At 42.9% G+C, this 22,877-nt stretch overlaps 1 long non-coding RNA gene across 1 annotated transcript; it reads left to right on the forward strand.

Moving 5' to 3' along the window:
* The first annotated feature begins 10,248 nt into the window (after positions 1-10,248).
* LOC103677267 lies at positions 10,249-16,571 on the forward strand. The gene is made up of 4 exons (XR_005835806.1): positions 10,249-10,770; positions 11,602-11,728; positions 12,748-12,853; positions 13,497-16,571. It is a non-coding gene; the product is annotated as an uncharacterized LOC103677267 (long non-coding RNA).
* Positions 16,572-22,877: the final 6,306 nt, after the last annotated feature.

Consider the following 22,877-nt stretch of genomic DNA (forward strand, 5'->3'; position numbering starts at 1 on the left):
TCGCGTGTGGTCTGAGTACATGCTCTGTGCAATTTCAAAACATTTACATTTCTTGGTTTGTTTCATGATCCACCAACAGGTGAGCCATAAGCAGCATTCTTATTGAATGTTCCATGGATGCTTGAAAAAGATATATATTCTGCTGTTGTTGGATGGAGTGTTCTATAAATGTGAGATTCTGCTGGTTATTGGTGTTGTTCAGATTTTCTGTATCCTTGCTGATTTTGTGCGTAGTGTTTCTATCAGTCACTGAACAAGAAGTGTCAAAATCCACAGCTAGAATTGTGGAATTGTCTCTTTCTTTCTGTTCTATTAACTTTTGCTTTGTGTGTTTGAATATTTTCTTGTTTGATGCATATACATTTATGATTGCTATATCTTTTTGGTGTATTGACCCTTTTATCATTATGTAACTAATATCCCACTTTGTCCCTGTTAATTTTCATGGCTCTGAAGTATACTTTATCTGATATTGATATAGCCACTGCTGGATTTTTATTATTATTTATATGGTTTATCTTTATCTCTTTTATTTTAGCCTACCTATATTGTTATATTTGAGGTAAATTTTTTGTGGGTAGAATACAGAGGGGTACTGCTTTTTTCCCTTACATCTGACAGTGTGTATTAGACCATTGGTATATTAGACCATTTATATTTGAAGTAGTTATTGACATGTTGGGACTAAATAATGTCATTTTTCTTCTTTGATTTTTAATTTTTCCTCTTTCTTGTTCCTGTTTTTCTGTTTTGGCTTTTGTGGGGCGGGGGTGGGGTGGGGAAGAGGGTTTCCTTGCCTTCTTTTAGGACCTTGGACATTTTTTAGAATTCAGTTTTGATTCATGTATAGGGTTTTGGGGGTATATTTTTTCCTTTCTTTTTAAGTGACTACTCTAGGTATTAAAATGTACATGTGCAGTTTATCACAGTCTCCTGTCAACAGTATTTTAGCAATTTAAGCAGTGTAGAAACCTTACTTCTATTAGGTCCCTTTACATTCAATATTCTTTTTTTTTTTTTTTAAGATTTTATTTATTTATTTGACAGAGATAGAGACAGCCAGCGAGAGAGGGAACACAAGCAGGGGGAGTGGGAGAGGAAGAAGCAGGCTCATAGCAGAGGAGCCTGACGTGGGGCTCGATCCCATAACGCCAGGACCACGCCCTGAGCCGAAGGCAGACGCTTAACCGCTGTGCCTCCCAGGCGCCCCTCAATATTCTTTTAATACAATTGTCTTGGGTATTTACTCTTCATATTTTGAGGACCGTATCAAATGATGTTATTTTGTTTCAGTTGTCAAACATTTTTGTTTCAGTTGTCAAGCTCATGAGAAGGGTAGTCAAGTTACCTCTGTTTCTTAACCCTTTTCACTTAAATTTCAAGCCTTTTTTTGCTATCATTTCCTTTCTGTTGGAGAACTTCCTGTAGCCATTCTTTCTGGGTACGTGTCCTGGTGACAAATGTTCTTTGTTTTCTTTCATCTGAGAATGGCTTTATTTCCTCATCCTTGAAGGAAATTTTGATGCAGTATAGCATTCATGGTTGGCAGTTCTGTCTTGGTACTTGCAAAATGTTATGTCACTTCTGTCAGGCCTCCGTAGTTTCGGGTGAGAAATTTGCCATTCAAACCATTGTTCCCCTAGATAATATGTCATTTCCCTCTAGGTGCTTTTAAAATGTTTGTTTCTCTTTGGTTTTCAGAAATTTGATTATTCTGAGTCCTGGTGTAGAATTGTTTTGTTTATCCTGTTTGGGATTTGTTTAGGTTTTTGAAACTGCAGATGTATGCCTTTAGCAGTTTGCGGAGATTTTCAACTTTTATTTCTTCCAGTATTATTTTTAGATCCACCCTCTTTCTCCTTCCTTTCTGGGACTTGGATAACATGTTAGATCTTTTTTTTAATTGTCCCACAGGTCCCTGAGGCTCTGTTCTTTTTACAGTTTTTTTCCAGTCTGTTCTATGTCTGTGCAGATTGAGTAATTTCTATCGGCCTGTCTTTGCAGAGGGGTCAGGGAGTGGAGTGCCAACTACCCTCATTGCTTCTAGATGTGGTCGAAAGATTAGCTCCTCCCCTGAGCCTTCGCAACACGATCCTGGAAGTGAAAGCAGAATACTGCCTTGGATCACCTCCTGCCTTGGTACTAGGTGAGGGTGGGCATTTAGCTCTCCCACCTGTACAAAGGAAAGGAGCATGTGGGGTTTTTTATCAGGTTGTCTGAATGTGGGGCAGAAGGGGGAGGTGAGATTGAAAGTGGGCAACAACCAGACCTCAAAGTGGAATCAGACTCTTGTCCTTTTGGTTTGCTGGTTGACTAGGAAAAACCCAGGCCTTCGTTACAGATGGAGCACCTTACTTTTTGCAGGGTAGGCTGCAAATGAACTGATGATACATCACATCTCACGTAGAGTGCCCCTGAAGGACACTGGTGTGGAGAAACCCTCTCTGTGGCCAGATCTTGGACGAGTACAATTGGGCATCACTTTTTTATTAGGAGAGGTGGCCCGATGTAAGGATATATGTGTACTTTTGTGGCAAATGGCTTGTCCGGTTGTTCAGAAGCACCGAAGAATCAAGATGGCAGATCAGTGATAAGTTTACATGGAACAGGAGCATGCAGTTACTAGAGGGAGTACCAAGTGAATGGATATGTGTGTCCCCCATTAGTGCCTACAGGCACCCAGTGCAGAGGAGAAGGGAGGGAAGCAGAGTAGTTGAGGTTAGCCAGGCCCAGTCTGGGGCCTTCCCAGTCTTTGTACTCTAGAGCTATAGGTAATACTAGCTTTGGTCGCAGAAATGGAGGTTTGAGGTGAGCCCTACAGCATGGCATCCCTCTTCCCCCAGTTGAAATAGCCACTTCACTTACTGAGTGTCTAACGTGCCAGTTACAAAGACCAACACTAAGATCGTGATGCAGTACATTCTACAGAAGACCAAACTGCCACTTGGTGGCAGATTGTTTATATCCGAGCTGTTCCCTTCTGGAGGGGAAATGATTCATCCTTACTGGGATTGATACTCTTTCTGGATATGGTATTAACTTCCCTGCCAACAGGGCCTCTGCAGACACCGCTGCAACACAGCATATTGACGACTTGATCTGGCAGCACGAGCTGGCCATGACACTGAAGGTGCAATCACAGTGTAGACAAATGGACTGAGGTCTTGCCAGGCAATTTCTGTAGCCAGTACTGTTGATATCCCGTGCTCTGTATTACCCACTTTCCCACAAGTCTTATCAGAGGGTCCCCAGCAAGAGGGAGCCAGACTGGCCCATGATGTCAGCCTGCTCACTGATGGGAATTGTAGTGCCTCCCCATCTCCCTGCCTGCTCTCACTCCTGTGCGTCCTAAGTTCATTTCTCAGATAAACTCCCCAGGCCCCAGGAATCATCTCACAGTTTTCTGCCATGAAATATCTGAAGTAAGAAGTTCTGTTTTCACATTTTCTTTCCATTCATCAGCTGCCCCTAGTTCTCATTTTCGCACTCTCACTTGTAGATATTACTTCATGCTCCTCTGAAAGCTCCCCTTTCGGTTCCGTTTTGTGGCACTTGCCACATGTGGCCCTAAACCAAGAGTATTCACAAGCCCTACATTTTCTGAGCTGATTCAGGCTGTGGGGGAATTCTGGAGAAAGCTGGACCCCCATCTCCACCACCCCACAAACCTCTGCCTACCCTTCATTTCCAAGTGTGTTCATATTTTTCGGCATCATTTTAGCCTTCTCTCAGGGTTCCAATTTTTATATTTACTGCTTGACCATACCTGCCCTTATTTATCATCATGTTTCCTGATCCATTTTCTTCAAGCAGCTCTTCTCTACACAGGTGAAATCTTAGATGTTCATAAAGTAAACTAAAATATCTGAAGACTTCAGCTACTCAGATGAACAGTATTTTCTGACTTCGTTATCACCATTTCCAGAACTCCGCCGCTCCTCACTGATTAAAGGAACTTCAAATGAAGTTTTATATGGTACTCTTCCAAAATCACGGCAACCCCAGTGTGCATTTCCCCATGAGTTGTACACTGCCCACCCACTGTGGCTCTCTACAGCTTTTCCCTTATGATGTTAATATTTTCAGCCTATAAAATGATTGATATGCTAGATATTCTCTTTTCTAAGTCTTTCTCTCAAAATTTTCACCCAGTGTAAAACAAATTCAAAAATTTTATTGCTTTGTGCATATTTTCTTTACATTCCTTCTTCTTTTGGACAACTCTGGGAAGTATTTGAAATGCATCAAATTATCTTAAACTGTATTTAAAAGACTATTGAAGCAAAAAAATGTATTTAAGTGTAATTTCCATTCAGTAATCTCACTTTTAAGAATATATCTTGATTAATTTTGAAAAATATCTATACAATTTTGTGACCACTATCACCCTCAAGATGTGAAATATTTGCATCACCCCAAAATATTCCTTCATGCACATGTCCTCTCCCAAACCCCAGCCTTAGGAACCACTGACTTATTTTTTTAGAATGTCAAATGAATGGAATCGTTTAATATGTGGCCTTTCTTTTTTTCAGAAATTTTAACTTGCATAATGATTTTGAGATTCAGTCATGTTCCTCATCTCTTCCTTCTATATAAGGCCAAGTAGTATTTTGTTTTCTGTGTGTGCTACAATTTGTTCATCCATTAACCATTTCACGGCAGCATTTCTAAGTTTTTGGCTATTGTGCATTAAACTGCCCCGAATATTTCAACAGATATTTCGAAGGAGACATTTTAACTTGTGTAAATATGGAGGAGGAGATTGCTGTGTCCTATAGCACGTGTATATTTACCTATACAGGAAGCTGTCACACTGCTTTCTAGAGTGGCTGTGCCAGTGTGCACTCTCTCCAGCAGTGCGGGGGAGTTCCGGTTGTTACGCATGCTCATCAGTGCTTTTTATTGTCAGTCTTTTTAATTTTAGCAATTCTAGCAGGTGTATAGTTATTGTATTGTAGTTTCAAGTGGCATTGCCAGAATGACTAATGATACCGAGCATCTTTTCATCTGTTCATTGGTCATTCATAGATCTTTGGTTAGTTCATCAAATCCTTTGCCCATTTAAAATTTTTTCCTAACATGATTTGTAAGGATTTGTTTAGTTAATATTCTGGATGCTAGTCCTCTATCAGATGTGTGTTTTGGAAATAGTTTCTCTCAATCAGTGGCTTATGTCTTTATTATTTTAGTAGTTTGTTTTGAAGAACAGATGTTTTTAATCTTGATGTAATCCAAAATTCAGTTTTTTCTTTTATGTGTTCTGTGTACTCTCTAATTGGAGTTTGTCCAACCCAAGGTTGCAAAGCTTTGAATTATGCTTTCTTCTAGACATTTTATGGTCTAGACCCATTTTTGAGTTAATACTTATATATGGTCTGAGGTAAAGATTTTATATTACTTCTAAACATTTTAAAACCAAGCTAATCACTTTGGGGGCATACCCATTAGGAATGAGTGCTTTTTACACTAACATAAATATACACCAAAGTTGTTAATAATTTCATAATAACCACGAACTGGAAATAATTCAGATGACAATCATCTATAAGGTGCTTAATTTCTACCTTTCATTCAGTGGAAGAAAACACAGAGATTAAGACTGTTCATTTCATGCAACAACACTTTTGAGGGGCGGTGTACACTGGACACAAAGTAGTAAATTCTGCAGAATTCTATAGATAGGTTGATAACCAGGAAAACCTAATACATGGTGATTAAGAACATAATAATGGTCATGTTTGCATAGTATTAACGGAGGGGAGGCAAACGTGGCTGAGAAGCTATTGGGAATGTTCTCTCTGTACAGCTAGGGGTTGCATGGGATATACAGTCTCCAAGCTATACTTTTATGATTTGTCCATTTAATCTCATTGAATTAGACATGTGTGAAAAAGAGGAAAAAAGATAAATGTAATAAATTAATACAAATGCATCCCCTCTCCCCAGTAAAAAATGGAACATGGCAATCTTACCATGCTATGGATGAGCCTGTGAGATTGCAAATTCTATCCTTCACTTCAGAGAACACCATCCAGAATTTTGCTTTACTCATTTTCTTACTTTTCTTCATAGTTTGACACCTTAAATGTCTATTACTAATAGTGGTTACTATATTTTTGTTGAATTTTGAAAATTATATGAATGGGATAATGCTTTACAGATTATTTTTTTGTATTACCTGTTATTATTATTGTTATTTTAAAAGATTTTTGAGATGAATGTATACCTGTCTCATTATTATCTTTTCTTATATATATTAAATGGTATTCCTCTTAATGGAATTCATTAATTGCATCTCATGAGACTATGTAGGAATATCATCATTTTTGGTACATTGTAAACCAAAGCTTCAAGTTGAATATTCTGTAAGAATTGTAAAACAAAAGTATGTTTTCAGTAATAGAGATTGAGCACTTTAAAGAACCATGGACATCGCTTCAATGTAATAAGAAAATTGTGCAGAGAAGTGCAGAGAAGTCCAGTGACGAACCCAGGCCCATACTCAAATGCTCATCTATTTCTCCTAACTTGTCTGAATACTGTCCATTATGCTCTTTGTAAAAGGCCTGCCATGTTGGCATTGGGGATGTCATTATTTTCAAAAAACATAGTTCAATATTGATTATCTTCCCTTTCTTTAGGCATGGGTTATTTAGTATTTCAGAACCCAATTTTTTCAAGCTTATCTTTAGTTTTTTTCAGATATTTTCTGTTACTAATCTCTATCCTGATTGCATTCTTTATTTCTTTCTATGCAGTTAAAGAGAGTTTATTTTTATTTTTATTTATTTATTTTTTTTAAGATTTTATTTATTTATGTGACAGACAGACAGCGAGAGAGGGAACACAGCAGGGGGAGTGGGAGAGGAAGAAGCAGGCTCCCAGCAGAGGAGCCTGATGTGGGACTCAATCCCGGAACGCCAGGATCATGCCCTGAGCCAAAGGCAGACGCTTAACCGCTATGCCACCCAGGCGCCCCGAGAGTTTTTTTTTTTTAAAGATTTATTTATTTGTTTATTTATTTAAGAGACAGAGCATGAGCAGGGGGGAGGGGCAGAGTGAGAGTGAGAGAATCTCAAGTCAGACGCTCGAGCAACTGAGCCATCCAGGCGCCCCTAAAGAGTTTTTTTTTTTTTTCATGGTTCTATAGATTGTCAGTTTTACACATATTCAGTTTGTGCTAAAAAGCAAACCTCCTATAGTCAGTGTCTACAGTTCTGTATGTATCCTTCAGGTCAGATTTGTCCACCTTGGTGTGTGAATCTAATGGAACCTTACCAATATTATGCCTGCCTTGTAAAAATCATAGTAAAATATCCCATATTTAACTCTTTATTCTTATAGTAAAATTGTTTTTTATGTATCTTAAATTGATGTTAAGAACTGTATACAAATTTAAGGGGCACCTGTGTAGCTCAGTCAGTTAAGCATCTGACTTCAGCTCAGGTCACGATCTCACGGTCCTGGGATTGAGCCCCGTGTCTGGCTCCATGCTCAGCATGGAGTCTGCTTGTCTGTCTCCCTTTCCCTCTCCCCCTACTGTGCTCTCTCTCTCTCAAATAAATAAATAAAATCTTTAAAAAAAAAGAATTGTGTATAAATTTTAAAGTATGTCTTCCAGGGGCGCCTGGGTGGCTCAGTCATTAAGCATCTGCCTTTGGCTCAGGGCATGATCCCGGCATTATGGGATCGAGCCCCACATCAGGCTCCTCCGCTGGGAGCCTGCTTCTTCCTCTCCCACTCCCCCTGCTTGTGTTCCCTCTCTCCCTGGCTGTCTCTCTCCCACTCCCCCTGCTTGTGTTCCCTCTCTCCCTGGCTGTCTGTCAAATAAATAAAATCTTAAAAAAAAAAAAAAAGTATGTCTTCCAGCTGTTTTCTTCCTTAGATCTATTTTTCCAATACAAATACACATTTTTGTGTTTTTGTTTAATAATTATTAGGTATAGGGGTGCCTGGGTGACTTACCCGGTTAAGCATCACTCTTGATTTCGGCTTCATGATCTCAGGGTCGAGAGATCGAGCTCAGTGCGGAGACTGCTTGGAATTCTCTCCTCCCTCTGCCCCACCCCCACCCCATCCCTGCTTGCTCGCTCGCTCTCAAATAAATAAAATCTTTAAAAATAATTATAAGATATATATTTCTCAAACTTTTATTTCATTTATTTCTGTAACAGCATATCTTAGAAGTGTGGCTTATAAACAGATTGTTGTGGGATATTTTTCACCCACCAAAAATAACTGACTACTAATTCAACCATTTATTCCATATTCATTTCATGTGATGGTTGGGATATTTGGGTTCAAATGCATCTTCCTATTTTGTTCTTATCTTTGCTTCAGTTCTGTTTCTAATACTTTCCTTTAAAAATTTGTATAGACTATTTGCTCTCTAAACATTGCTTTTAGTTGGGAATGTATATGGTCCTATTTTATTCATGTTTAAGGTAAAAATTATAATACATGTCTTTAACACAACAGAATATAGTGTTAATACCTTTACCCTTTTCTTGCACAATATAAGGGATATTATCGAGGATTGCTTGGTAATTCTATCATTCTTCTCAACAAGGAGATATTGTTCATGTGTTATATATAGTGAATAATTGTATTAATCCACAGATGCATCTCTCTCTTGGATCTTTCCCTCTGTCAGTGCAGACATTTTACCTGGGATCACTTTCCTTTGACTTTAAATGTTAACTTCAGGATTCATTTTGTATGGCTTAGTTTTCTATTGTATTTTTCATTTTATGCCTCATTTAGTCTTATTTTGTGTTCCTTCTTGAAAAATTCTATTTTGTGGAGTATAGAAATCTATGTGGATGATTATTTTTTTGGCACCTTCACTGTGTCATTCCATGTGTTGCTCACCCACCATATACTGGATACGAGTGGAAGCAATTTACCTTGTGTTGATAGTTTCCTAGGGTTACGGAAAAGTATTTGAGCCTGGTGCAGAGAACAACACACTGTAGAGATTGTAACGGTGAGATGGCTTCAGTAATTAGATGGGGTTGGAGTTGTTGGAATAATAAAAAAGTGACAATGTAGAATGCATAGGAGAAATAATAAAATGTATATCTGATGACCAAACTGATGGATTGTGACATAAGGTGGCTGAATGCTTACTAATCCCATTTTCTCTGTCTGGACACCTGGGAGGACAACATGTCTCAGCTCTCCTTACACTTATTTTGGGACCATGTGAATGAGCTGTGGCCAACTGAATATAGGCAGAAGTGATGGTGAAATTGTGCCTTAATTGTTCTCACATTTGTACACAATTCTGGGGATATCCTCAGTTATAGATTTCACACTGTCCCAGGATTTAGTACTCCTTTGGGGGCTGCGAGTTCAGGTGATTGGCTGACGGTGACAGTGTTAAGGACAGGGCATGATGGCCTAAAGCCCCTGAGCTTCATGATCACGTATCTGTACCTGGGCCTACCTGCCCTAAGCGTCAGAAGGGCAGGACAGTGGGGGGAGACGAAGGTCCTGGTTACTGTGAACTAGATGACAGATCATGTCACAAACGTGAGACCATGTCAACTCCACTCTCTACTTAGCCCTGACAGCCGCTGGTCATGATGCTGCCAAGATCTGAATCCTGTGACCTGTAGTAATGCATGTATTGGGCAACTTGCCTCCCTGTAGTTGAAGAAACTCTCCTGCCACGCTGTTTAAGAAATAACTGAATAATAGTTCAAATCTGTGCTTTTATGTGAAATTTTTAATCAATGTCTGTGAGGCTACTTTCCGGTCAAGAAGTCGTTGTATTTTGTTTCGATAAATAATGCCAAGGATCCTGCAAAGAGGCAACCCCGACTTCGCCTCCCCCAGCAGGGTATGTTAATCCTAGCAACTAGTTACTTACTGAGAACTAACCACGTGAGAAGCCCTTTAAATCCCACGAGGGACTCAGTTCCCGTTCTAGTCACAGTAGAGCCACGGTCCCCAAACCTGGGAGCAGAAGGACTCCTTACAACAGCGCTGAACCCCCTCTGCAATTTCTCGCACACCGGGTCGGGGCGGGCCGCAGAGGTCCCCGGTCCTGCGACGCCTGGCTTCTGGGGGTGGGGCTTCGCCCCTCGCCCGCGGGATTTGTGACGCTTTTCTTTACAGGGAAACCTGGGACTCCATTTCCCCGCGCGTTCCGGCTGACCGTTGTCGTTGCCATGAAGACGGGAACGACACACGCGCGTGGGCGCGGCAGCGCTTACACTACATTACCCAGAAGCGGGTGCTATGCGCTTCCACCCCGAGCGACGGGCGGCAGACCGCCCGGGAGGGGCGCTTCCTGCGGGCGGGGGCGGGACTTCCGGCCGCGCCGCAGGAGCGCATCCCTTGGTGAGCGGCGGCTGGTCGGGCCACGACCACGTGGACTGGAGCGCGCGCGGGGCCACTCCGGGCCGCGCCGGGCAGGAGAGTGACGTGGCGGGGACCGCCTCCGCGCCCTGGGCGAGCCGTGACGCCCCGGCTTCGGCCCCATCTCCCCGAGACTGTGTCCAGCTGTGGGACGGGCGCCGCCTGGACTGCACCTTCTCCGAGGTCTCGGCGCTCGTCGCCCAGGCCCCCGAAGGCGGCCCGGGCCTTGTGAGCATCTTACACCATCTTAAAGCGAGGCTCGGAGCGCGACCCGCAGCCGCAGGCGACCCCGCCCAAACTGAGCCCTCGGGACCCAAGCTGGTCGCCCGCCTCTCGGGCCCTACTCAGCCCACCCCGACCCCTGGAGTGGCAGGGGCGGCAGCACGGATGAATCCGGCGCAGGTGAGTGAAGGGTCACCCAGCCTCCCCTCTACCCCCACTGTCACGTCTCACCCTCCTGGTCACCGCTCCTCCTTATGGCCGATGATGGTGGTGGTACTCTATTATTTCCCATTTTCTCTGTTATGGGGGTCCCTGGGGGAGGTCACTTCTGGACCAGCATCCTGAGCCCAGGTCAGATATTATATGGGTATGCTGCCGATGCGGGCGGCCAATGGAATAACACTCGGAAGGGTGGCCGAATCACGGGAACAGGCATGTGCCAGTAGTTGGAGATGAGATTGGGTTGGTAGTGAACAGGGTCTCCGTTGCCTCTTACGGGAAGAGAGCAGTGGAATGGCACCCCCGGACGCTGGGCCTCTCCTGAAAGTTTGGAGCTGAGGACGGAGGTGGTCTGACGCAGATTTCATTCAGCAGGCTTCCCCTGGCTACAGAGTGGAGACTGTGGAAGTGAGGGAGGAGGTAGGGAGACTCGGGAGGAATGTGAACTGAGAGCTTTAAGGCCCTAGTACTGGGGGCTTATGGAAGAAGGCTGAGCCCAAGTTTGGTTGTGTCTGGGAGGCATGGTCTGAAGGACACCAGGAGAACTGGCCAGCAAGAGAGTTTGTGCCCTTCATGGAAGACCCACAGCTGACACACTATCTGCCCACCTGCCTGGCTCTGGGCCACACACAGCGATCAGAGAGACATGAGGGAGCAGGCACTAGTGGTGCCAAGACCTGGTATCTCCTCTGAGGTGGGAGGCTGGGAGGAGAGGGACCAGGGGTGGTTGTGTGAGTGGATAGACTGGGGACTCCTGTTACCTGTGGGCTCAACTGTCCCCCATCATGACAGGGCTGTGTGACCTTTGAGGATGTGTTCGTGTACTTCTCCCGGGAGGAGTGGGAGCTCCTTGAGGAAGCTCAGAGACTCCTGTACCGTGATGTGATGTTGGAGAACTTTGCACTTGTGTCCTCACTGGGTAAGGCCCTGCTTTAGTTATCTGTTGCTACATGGCAAATTATCCCAAAGCTTAGTGGGATGAAGACAAACACTTATCTCACAGTCTCTTTGGGTCAAGAATCAGGCATATCTTACTTGGGTACCTCTAGCTCAAGGTCTTTCATTACCTTGCTGTCAAGCTGTGCAAGTTTGCTGTCTCATCTGAAGGCTCAACTGGAGGTGAATCTCCTTTCAAGGTCATGCACCTGAGCAGGAGGCTGTTGGACTAATTAGTCTTTTTTTTGCTGGCTTTTGGCCAGAGCCCTCCCTCTGTCTCTTGCCATGTAGTGTTCTCCATAAGCAGATCACAACAAGGCAGCTGATTTCCACGAGCATGAGCAAGAGACAGCATCCAACATAGAGGCTGGTATTTTTGTAATTTATTCTCAGAGGTGACATCCTATCATTTTTGCCATATTCTGTTCATTAAAAGGGAGTTTTAGGTTCAGCCCACATTCAGCTGGAAGGACTACCAAAGACATGGATATCAGAGGATAGGTATTATTCCCAGTTTCCTGGACTGAGAGCCCCCAAGGGGCGGCTGTCTAACAGTACTGTCATGGTGCAGTCCCTTTCCTTGGCTCATTGGAGTAGGTGGTGTGGGTCCCAGGGCTGGGCAGTGCACACTGGCTCCTCTTCAGCAGCCCCCACCTCTCCTGTCCCAAAGCTTTGAAATGAAGGATTTAGGGGTCAGGAGTCTTGCAGTCTGCTCAGTAGATCCCAGATGGCCTGGTCACACATTGACTGGGTGTCTGTCCAAACCCCTGGTCTCTGCCCATATTCTTACCCCTTCTTCTAATTGACTTTTCCTGGGGCCTGACTTCAGGAATTGCAGGCACTGACATGGTCGTTCCTTGTGAAGAACAGTGAGCTATTCCTGCAAGATGCTTTTCCAAGATTCCTTTTTAAATATTTAATCTTCTCTGTGGAGAGTGTTGCCCTGGGGTGCTGCCAGCCACTCAGCAGCTCTTCTTTCCCCTTAGGACTTGCCGTTTCCAGGTCCCATGTAGGTACCCAAATGGAGCCAGAGGGGAGCCCAGGGTGCCTGAGAAGGTAAACACAGCTCCAGCTACAGCAAAGAAGACTTGGAGGAGGCCTGGCCCTGGTGAGTGGAAGCCACGGGAATGGTCGCATCAGGGCTGGCTTCACATTATACCTGCAACCCATGCTGTATCTCCTAGTGTTCTGACGCCAGTATCCATGGCTGACCTCATCCCCCTTTTCCTTCCCCATTTGGATGCTCTGCCCACTGTCATTTCTACTCTGAATCTCAGTTACCTGTTAGTCCCTCCCCTCCGCCTCCCATCTCCACCTCATTTCTTCTCTTGGTACTCTGCAGCATTGGCTTTCATTTAATATGTCATGAGTTGTGCTCACATCCCAATTTTCCTTGAAAACTAAGTATTCTGTTCCAGCCAGATCTTCCTGGCCCTGGACAGACCCTTCTGCACAGCACTCACCTATCACAAGGAATGAGGCCTGCTGGGAGACCATTGGCAGAGGAGTGATTTGGAGACCCTGCCCCTCCTTATACCGTTCTCCATCACTGTACCCTCTCCCTGTCTCCTTCACTGTCTGACCTTTAGGGGCCTGCAGCGTACGTCTTCCCTTCCTCATCCTGATTCTAGCTCCCATGTTCTGCCAACAGTCCCATGGACTGATTCCTGGTTGTATCAGACGCACATTTGTTTTGGCCTCCATTTGCCACCAATTACGCATGCACTTCATCCACACTGATCTTCCTTCAGGTTGATGGCACGGAGTGAAGGAGGAGGCTGCACCCTCTGAGCAGGGTGTTTCTGTGAGTGTCACAGATGGGAACTCCCAAGGCAGGTCCTTCCATCCGAAAAGCTCATTCCTGTGGCATGTGTGACCCGGTCTTGAAAGACGTCTTTGCACCTGGCTGAGCCACAGGGAACACCATCTGAGCAGCACCCAAACACCATCATGTGAGTCACTGTAGGAGAGACTTCTGGTGTCGTATAAACCTTGACCAGATGCAGAAGCTGAAGAGTGGAGAAAATTTCTTCAGAAAGGAAAGGAGCCAGGCCTGATTTGTGAATATCTGCAGATCCCATGTGTTGGAGAAGGCCTTTACTTGCAGGGAGGGTGGGAAGAACTTTGTGGTCAGCTCTGGACTTTCCAGCACCAGGCTCCTCTCACTGGGGAGAAACCACACAGGGGCCCTGAGTGTGGGGAGGCCTTTTGTATATCAGATTTCCTTTAGGCAAGAAAGCACAACCTGAGACCAGAAAGCCTTCCACTTGTTGGAAGCAGCCTCACTCCAGGGTTGGTTGACTCAGAGCATCTCAAGGGACTCTTCGTTGTGGTGAACTGGGAAACATCAAGGGCCATTGGAGATGCAGGAAAGGCACCTGAGCCCAGGACACTTTCCCACAAGGAGAGTCTCCCCAGGAAGGTGAGTTCTAAGCACATTGGTGTGGGAACAGCTAATCTGCATTCAAGACTTTCATGGGAGTGAGTCTCTTGGGGAGGGAGGTTCTTTCCATGAACCACTCACACAGGCCACAAAAAGCTTCCCTGGTCTCTGGGCAGAATTTCTATAAGTGGAAGCTTAACGAATGTTGGCATGGTTGTGAGACATCAGCAGATCACGCTGAAGGGAAGCCTGTGACCACAGTGAATGTGAGAAAGCCTTTCTTGAGAGGGCAGGCCTAGGTCAACACATGAGGATGTACACTGAGCGAAGCCAGGGGAGTACTTCCCAGTGTGGGAAGGCCTTCAGCTGCAGGTCAGACCTCATGCAGCACCAGCAGATTCACACTGGGAGAGGCCTTATGAATGCAAGGAATGTGGGAAAGTCTGGGACAGCTCTGCTTTTGTCCAAAATAACTTCCCCCACCCAAGAGAGAGTCTCTTCAGTACAAAATATGTGGGTAAGCCTTTTGTGACAGCTGTTTTCTCACTCAACACTTAAGGGTTTTCCCAGGAGAGAAGGCCTGAGTGCAGTGATGTGGGAAGGCCTTCATTCACCATTTTTATTTCTGGCATTAATAGCATCCACACTGGAGGAAAACCTTTTGAGTGTAAAGATCAGCGCCTTTTGTGATCGCTCTTCCCTAACTCTGCACGAGGAGTCACAGTGACAAAAACCTTGTGGATACAGTGAATGTGGACACACTTTCAGCCCTCATTCATCCCTCACCCACTCCCTAAGTATTCATACTGGGGAGAAACCCTGTAAGTGTAAGATACGTGGGAAAGCCTTTTGCAAGTGGACTTACCTCAGTCAACACCAGAGAACTCATACTGGGGAGAATGTAACTCCTGAGGAAAATGTTTGCCAGAGGAAACATCTTGCTCGGCATCTGAGAAATTATACCAAAGAGAAACCCTGTAAGTGTCGTTGTTGTGAGAAAATCTTCTGAAGCAGATCATCGCTATCTTCTAAAAGGTCCTATTGGAAGTTGACGCAGGTCGGACCCTACTCTACAAAAGCGAATTGAAAAAGGAGAGAAAACTAGTGGTTACTGTGCAGTTACAAGACCTTCAGCTACAGTTCAGCGTTAGTATGCGCTGAAAAGCAATCATGGAATATTTTTTAAAAAGAAAAGGCATAAGGGAGGAGGAAGAAAAGAAGTAGATTTATAGAAAAATGAATACATACATGGTTTCTTTCAGGTGTCCCTGACAAACCCATGGCAATTTGTTTTCAGTTGTTTTTGTTTAGGGTGGCAGGTGGGAGTGAAGGGGCCTCATCCCTTCACCTGACTTAATATACACTCACTGCCATTCTATGTCAGGAGAGCTGGACGCTTAGAATTTTTTTCAAATATTTATCAAAATCCTTGTTAAAAAAACACTGACTCAACCAGTAAGGGTCATAAGTTTTTGTGATAAATGTGAAGTCATGATTTATGAAGCACTTCAAAGAAATTAGGGGCGCCTTGGTGGCTCAGTCATTAAGCGTCTGCCTTCAGCTCAGGGCGTGATCCCAGCGTTCTGGGATCGAGCCCCACATGAGGCTCCTCTGCTGGGAGCCTGCTTCTTCCTCTCCCACTCCCCCTGCTTGTGTTCCCTCTCTCACTGGCTGTCTCTCTCTCTGTCAAATAAATAAATAAAATCTTAAAAAAAAAAAAATTAGAATACTAAAAATTTTGTTACCTAAAATTCATATCTAAGTTGCTAAGGACGTATATATGAATGGGTACATTCTCTGCAACATTTAAGACCATTTAAGGCTTCGGTTATTTATTCACTTATTTATTCTTCATTGAGATATAATGGACATATAACATCGTGTGAGTTTAAGGTGTACGACATTGATTTGATGATTTATGTTGCGGTGTGATTGCCATTGACACATTAGCACCTGTATCCTCATGGTATCCTGTGTTATCCTCTGTTCCTAGTGGTAGGAACAGTTAAGATTTAGTCTCTTGCCAAGTTTCATGTTTGTAATATAGTTTTGTTCCTTATAATCCCTTTACTGTGTATAGATCTTAAGGATTTATTTATTTACTTGTTGCAAGTATGTAGCCTTAAACAACATCCCTCCACCCAAGCTTTTGGTAACCATCATTCCACTCTCTTCCTTGAGTTCAATTTTTTTGTTTTTTCTTTGAAGATTCCACATATAAAAATACATAGTATTTGTCTTTCTGTGTTTGACTTATCTCACTTAGCATAATGTCCTTAAGGGCCATCCTTACTGTCGCAAATGCAGCATTTCCTTTTTTCTCATGACTGAATAATATTCCATTGTATATATACCGCGTCTTCTTTATCCTCTGATGGACGCGTAAATTGTTACCATATCTTGTCTCTTGTGTACAATGCTACAATAAACGTGGGAGTGCAGATATCTCTGAGATCCTGTTTTCATTTCCTTTGGATATGTATATACCCAGAAGTGGGATTGCTGTACCATATGGTGGTTCTCTTTTTAATTTTTTAAAGATTATTTACTTATTTATATATCTGAGAGAGAGAGAGCACAAGCAGGGGGATTGGCAGGCAGAGGGAGTGGGAGAAGGAGGCTCCCGGCTGAGCAGAGAGCCCAAACCTCAACCAAAGGCAGATGCTTAACCAACTGAGCCACCCAGGCACCCGTTAGTTAGTTAGTTAGTTAGTTAGTTAGTTAGTTAGTTAGTTAAAACTTTTTGGTGGGCAGCAAAGCAAGGTTTATTAAGCAATAGCAAAGTGATGGTACAAAGCTCCCAAGGAGGGAGGGGACCCAAGAGGATTGCGCCTATTTTTAATTTTTTGAAGAACCTCCATACTGTTCTCCAAAATGACTGGACCAGTTAACAGTCCCACCAACAGTGCACAAATGTTCCCTTTTCTCCACATCTTTGCTGACATTTCTCTCTCGTCTTCTTGATAGCAGCCATTCTGACAAGTGTGAGGTGATATCTCATTGTGGTTTTCATTTGCGTTTCCCTGATGATTAGTGATACTGAGTACCTTTTCCTGTACCCGTTGGCCATTTGGATGTCTTTGGAAAGATGTCTGTGTAGTTCCTCTGCCCATGGTTTAATCAGATTTTTTGTTTGTTTCTGACTTGTATGAGTTCTTTATAAAATTTTGAATATTAGCCCCTTATCTGGTAACATGGTTTGCAAATATTCTCTCCTATTCCATAGGTTGTGTTTTTATTTTTATTTTTTAATTATTTCTTTTGCAATGCAGAAGCTTTTAAGTTTGATGTGGTCCCACTTGTTGATTTTTTCTTTTGTTTGTGCCTTTGGTGTCATATCCAAAAAATCATTGCCAAAACCACTGTCTTGGAGCTTCCCTTGTTTTCTTCTAGGAGTTTTACAGCATCAGGTCTATGTTTAAGTCTTTGATCCATTTCAAGTTAATTTTTGTGAGTGGTGTAAGCTAGGGATCCAATTTCATTTCTCTGCATGGGGTTATCCAGTTTTCCAACACCGTTTGTTGGAGAGAGACTTTTCTCCATTTGATATCCTTGCCTCTCACCAAATACTAGTTGACTGTATACATGGGGTTTTAATTTTGTCTCTATTCTGTTTCATTGGTCTGTGTCTATTTTTAGCCAATACTATACTGTTTGGGTTACTAGAGCTTTGTGGTATAGTCAAAATCAGGAAATGTGCTGCTACCTGTTCTTTCTCATAATTGCTTTGGTTCTTAGGGGTCTTGCGGTTCCATACAAATTTTAAGATTGTTTCTTCTATTCCTGTGAAAAGTGCCATTGGAATTTTGACAGGGATTGTGTTGAATCTGTAGATAGCTTTGCATGTCATGGACATTTTAACAGTATTATTTCTTCCAATCTATGAACACAAAGTATCCTTCCATGTGTGTCATGAGAATCTTAAATTTTTCATTGTACAGATCTTTCACTTCGTTGGTTAAATTCATTCCTAGGTATTTTGTTGAGGAGTTCTGAGTTGGGATAAGCTGAGGGCACAGATAGGCCAGTGGGGACGCTGCTGGTAGAGCCTGAGTGGCACTCAGAGATCCCCTTAGAAGACTGGACTGTGGCAGAGCAAGGGCCCTGGGTCCAGTTTGGGCAGTTGGTGAGGGGCACCCAGAGGCAGATGCGGGCAGAGCACACTCAGACACACCATGGAACATACACAGTTTGGGAGCAGACCGTAAACACCATCACACCCAGAACTACCAAAAACATATTGGCAGGCGTGCACACCCAGAGACACACATATAGGACACAAAATCCTACGCAGATGTACACACAGATACCCACCAGGACACAGACATAAGAGCTGGGGTACCAGTATATTTATATCAACTGAAGACACGTGCACCCACAAGACAGACACAGACATAGAAGGACACCCAGAAACAAGTCCCACACACATCAAGAACAGTGCTCCCAGGGACACCTGTGCGTACCAGGCAGATGGACCCATTGGCACAAATGCATACATACAGACACCCAGGTACACACCGGGACACACACATGCAGGAAGAGTATGCAGACATCCACAGAAAGAAAATGCCGGACGCAAGACATCACAAGGACAACAGAAACGGGTACATAGCCAAAGGTGGCCTTATGCATACAGCCACTGACAGACGTGTACAAATGGTCATAAATGCAAAGATACAGCCATCCAGAGAGAGGCACACACACAAGCTCTCACTCATTCACACAGACACACATTCACAAATTCCCTAACGCAGATAAACAGATCTGTATCCACAGGAATGTGGTGATAAATGTGTAACATCTGCTTCTGAGAAAAAAGTGCATTTGGATTACAGAAGTTCATTACAAACTTCAGTGATATAAAGGATGTGAAGCATGCGACTCACAGATGGTAACAATATAGACGATGATCTCTATTGTAAGCTTCACATAGCCAATTGATTCTCAAAGAATGCTTTCATTAATTTCTCCTTTAACTCTGATGTGTCGAGATTTGTATAAAATTTCAACATAGTTGTATATTGCAACCAAGCAAATCCAATTCTGCGTGTAGACCCAATAGAAATGAGAGCATTTTTCCTTCAAAATATACAGTTGATCCTTGAACAACCCGGATTTGAACTGCATGGGTCCATTTTATGTGGATTTTTTAAAATACAGTACAGTACTGTGAATGTATTTTCTCTTCCTTATGATTTTCTTTTTTAAGATTTTATTTATTTGAGAGAGAGAGCATGAGCAGGGGGCAGAGGGGCAGAGGTGGAGGGAGAAGCAGACTCCCTGCTGAGCAGGGTGCCCCATGCGGGGCTCCATCCCAGAACCCCGAGATCATGACCTGAGCCAAAGGCTGACACTTAACCGACTGAGCCACCCAGGCACCTCCCTTATGATTTTCTTAATAGCATTTTCTTTTCTCTAGCTTACTTTATTGTAAGGATGTAGGAGGTAACATACAAAATATATTAATCAACTGTTTATGTTCTCAGTAAGGCTTTTGGTCAATAGTAAACTATTATTAACTTTTGGAGAGTAAGAGGTTATATACATATTTTCAACTTTAGGTCGGCACACCTAACCCTCGTGTTGTTCAAGGGTCAACTGTAGGATCATATGTTTATAAGCAACTTTATTAATAATAACCAATAACCTGAAACCACCCACATAGCTATCAATGGGCACATGCCTAAATAAATTATATGGTCACAAAATAGAAGAAAACACAGCAATGAAAACTGCTTCATGTAACAGTGCAGATGAATCTCCTAGAAAAAGACAGTGAGTGACAGTGATACAGGTCAGAGACAAAGTACTATGTGCTGTAACCTTGTAGAAAGGTTAAAAAACAGGTGAACCTAATATATGGTGAGAAAGGACAGTAATGGTCATCTTTCTGCAGGGCTGTTGAAAATGTCCTGTGACTTTGTATGGGTGGGGTTTATATGTGTGTTGACAAGCAAATACTTGTCAAGCCACACACTTAAGATTTGTTCATTTTATCTTATTGAAATTACACATATAGAAAAAAAATAAGTAAATACCAATGCACAACCCACAGCATAAAAAGGAGCATAGCAAGATTAGAATTTCTTTATGAACCTCACAGATTACAAATCCTCAGAGGAATCCTTTATCCAGAAATTTTGCTTTATTAATCCTTTTTTTTAATTCATAGTTTGACACCTTACATATGTATCATTAATTATAAATACATTTTATGCTTGATTTTGAAATCTATATGAATGGAATCAGTGTGCTTTTCTCTACTATGGATTTTTTTAAGCATTTGTGAATGAATGTATGCCTTGTTAATTATCATCCTTTATATGTGTTTTAAACTATTAATGTACCTATAGAATTTTATTAAACACATCTCTAAAGAATATATAGGGATGTTAGGGGTGCCTGGGTGGCTCAGTCGGTTAAGCGTCTCCCTTCAGCTCAGGCCATGATCCCAGGACCTGGGATCAAGCCCCTCATCAGGCTCCCTGCTCAGTGGGGAGTCTGCTTCTCCCTCTCCCTCTACCCCTCCTGCCCACTTATGTTCTCTCCTCTCAAATAAATAAATAAAATCTTAAAAATAATATATAGGGATATCATTATTTAGCAAAAAAAAAAAATTCTGAGATGGCTGATATAAAAATGCTTGATGTATTCATGGACTGGTATCTTTTTCCTTATTATTCTGAAACTGTTGCTTTATGTGATTTGAGTCAGTATTACAAATTACATACATATTTTATCTTCTCGGTGATGCTTTCTCCCTTGAAATTATTCTTTCTGATATAAATACATGGTTCACATGTGTTCATGTGTTATTTTTAAATGATTACAACAGGTGTGTTTTTCAAGACCTGTTTCAAATATTTCTGTACTGTTATATTTTAGATGTGTCTTTTGTATCCATGCTATGGTTGGACATTTTTAAAAAGATTTTATTTATTTATTTATTTATTTATTTGACACAGAGAGAAAGAAAGAGAGAGAGAGAATACAAGCAGGGGGAGCAGCAGGCAGAGGGAGAGGGAGAAGCAAGCTCTCCACCAAGCAGGGAGCCCAACGCGGGGCTGGATCCCAGGACCCTGAGACCATGACCTGAGCCAAAGGCAGAGCTTAACCGACTGAGCCACCCAGAAATCCCCAAAAAACTAACTCTTGATCAGCAATGCTTTCAGAGAAAGATCTTGATCAAAAGGAGGAAATGTGAAAATTAATTTTTAAAAACCTCACTAAAATGGAGTTGGGAGGCCCGAAGGGGGAGCTCTCACTCAGTACCACTAGAAGTCAAGAATTGCCAAATACAGAGGCTAAGGGAAGAATCAACAGGGAAGAATCATCAACGACAGGACCCAACAGGAAAAGATGCACATTGCATCTCCTACAAGAAATCGACCACCCCAGCAGCTCAACCAAAGAGAAACTATCATCATTCTGAACTCTTGCTTTTTTCCAATGGACTTCAGTTCAAAACAATCCTTCCCAACTTGCTCCTTCTCCATAGAACGGTTCTTTTCCTTTGTTTGTTGAACTAGTCTATGGTTTTTGTCACAGCTTACCTGTCCTAAATTGCAATTCTCTGCTATTCTAGAATAAACCTATTTTCGCTAGCAAAACAACTGATTTGTTTTTAAAGTCAACGGTATGAAACCATGTTAGGTCCACACCCACTTAAGGCCAAGAGCAATTAGTCTTGGTAGTCCTATGTTTTGAATCATATGGCCTGTAAGAATGTGTTCCTTGAACAACAGACCTACCTGTGCTTTCTGAAACCTTGTATATGGTGTCTTTTTTTTTTTAATTAAATGCACCTAAATGTATACACGTATGTTTTATGCAAAAAATTCTAACCATCACCTATGATGCTACTACGATGCTATACCCCTACTAGGAGGGGTCCCTGACATCCTCCTACAGCAGTATATGTGAGAACTTTGTGATGATGGTTAATAATAACGACAGCTTGTACACATTTAGCACTAGGCCCTGTGTTAAGCATTTATCATTTCCTATGAAATAGGTTGTACTATTTTCCCATTTTAGTTATTAAACTTGTGGGGAAGTCATGATTTTTTTTTTTTAAAGACTTTATCTGTTTGACACAGAGAGAGAAAGGGCACAAGCAGGCAGAGCAGCAGGCAGAGGGAGAGGGAGAAGCAGGCTCTCTACAGAGCAGAGAGCCTAGCGCGGGGCTAGATCGTGGGATCTAGGTCATGGGACCCTGGGATCATGACCTGAGCCGAAGGCAGATGCTTAACGGACTGAGCCACCCAGGTGCCCTGGTCATGACTTTTCAAGAGAGTTCCCCTTCTCTAGCTTAAGCTAGGGCTCTGCCCCCAGGGTTTACATGTCCGTCGGAGAACTTTGATTTTCGGTAAGTTCACAGGTGATGATGCTACTGCCTGTCAGGGGCTTAAATTGGGAATCAACGAATTAGAGGAACACTCAATGATACTACACAAAGTCCCCTCCTGCGAGGCATATTCATTATTCAGTTTAAATTTCAGCCCCCAAAGCTCAGAGAGGTGAAGCAGCTCCCCCAGGATTAAAGACTGGACCACGTGCTGGAGACCTCTGAGGACGTGGCTTTGTCCCAGGTGACCACAGAAATATGGGTGCGTCCTCCTTTAAGAGGAGCTTTGGCACTACTGGACCGTATTTCTCCGTTATCTTTCTCCTCCTAGCGGCCTTCGCCCCGGGCGACTTTGCAGTTGCCAGGAAAAACCGGAATAATGCCCATTGCCTCGTGGATGCA

This window comes from Ursus maritimus, unplaced genomic scaffold (assembly GCF_017311325.1).
Source record: "Ursus maritimus isolate PB19 unplaced genomic scaffold, ASM1731132v1 scaffold_19, whole genome shotgun sequence".
Lineage (NCBI taxonomy): Eukaryota > Metazoa > Chordata > Mammalia > Carnivora > Ursidae > Ursus > Ursus maritimus.